This window comes from Centrocercus urophasianus, unplaced genomic scaffold (genome assembly GCF_019232065.1).
Source record: "Centrocercus urophasianus isolate 14NV4802_14NV808 unplaced genomic scaffold, USGS_Curo_1.0 seq_1177, whole genome shotgun sequence".
Lineage (NCBI taxonomy): Eukaryota > Metazoa > Chordata > Aves > Galliformes > Phasianidae > Centrocercus > Centrocercus urophasianus.
The window spans coordinates 38,977-39,639 of record NW_024884339.1 but is presented as its reverse complement, the minus strand read 5'-3'; the positions used below and the strand labels follow the sequence as shown (position 1 = coordinate 39,639).

Sequence of the window (663 nt, the reverse complement as noted above, 5' to 3'; positions counted from 1 at the left end):
GGGGGGGCCGCGGGCGGGGCGGGCCGCGCTTACCTCTTTCTCCGCCACTTCTCGGATCAGGACCTGCGGCAGCAACAAAAGGGGGTCGGGGGACAGGGAAGGGGGAAACAGAGACAAAAATTAGGAAGGAGGACAGAGGGGCGGTGGGCGCGCGCCGCTCCCCCCCCCCTCCTTCTCCTCCTCCTCCTCCTCCTTCCCCGGCCAGGCCCGGCGCCATCCGCCCGCCCGTCCGCCCGCGCGTCCCTACCTGAGCCGCTTGCTGGCAGGGCCCGTCCTCCAGAAAGCGGGCGATGAGGAAGTAGAGCTCTGCGGGGAGAGGGCAGGGTGAGGGCTGCGGCTCCCGGCCCCGCCGCCCGCCCGCCCGCCCTTTCTTCCCCCTCCCGCCCGGCACTCACCCGCTCGCAGCTCCGCCGTGTGCCTGCCGCCGCCGTCCCCGGACATGGCGAGGGGAAAGCGGGAGGTGCGGGGGGGCCGCGCCCGTCACCGCCGGCTCCGCGGGCAGCGCCTCGGCTCCGGCATTCGCCCCGCGGGCAGCGCGGCGGCGGGAGGAGGAAACAACAACTCGCGGCCGCCCGCAACGCCGCCGCCACCGCCAGCCGCCGCCAGCGCGATCCCTCCGCCCGGAGAAAGAGTCCCTTCCTCCTCCGCTCCGCGCCCCCCGCC

The 663-nt window shown here is 75.6% G+C and overlaps 1 long non-coding RNA gene across 1 annotated transcript; it reads right to left on the bottom strand.

Moving 5' to 3' along the window:
• Window positions 1-33: 33 nt before the first annotated feature.
• LOC122155491 lies at window positions 34-460 on the bottom strand. Its single transcript, XR_006167261.1, has 3 exons — window positions 396-460; window positions 248-306; window positions 34-63 (listed from the first exon to the last, which is right to left on the bottom strand). It is a non-coding gene; the product is annotated as an uncharacterized LOC122155491 (long non-coding RNA).
• Window positions 461-663: the final 203 nt, after the last annotated feature.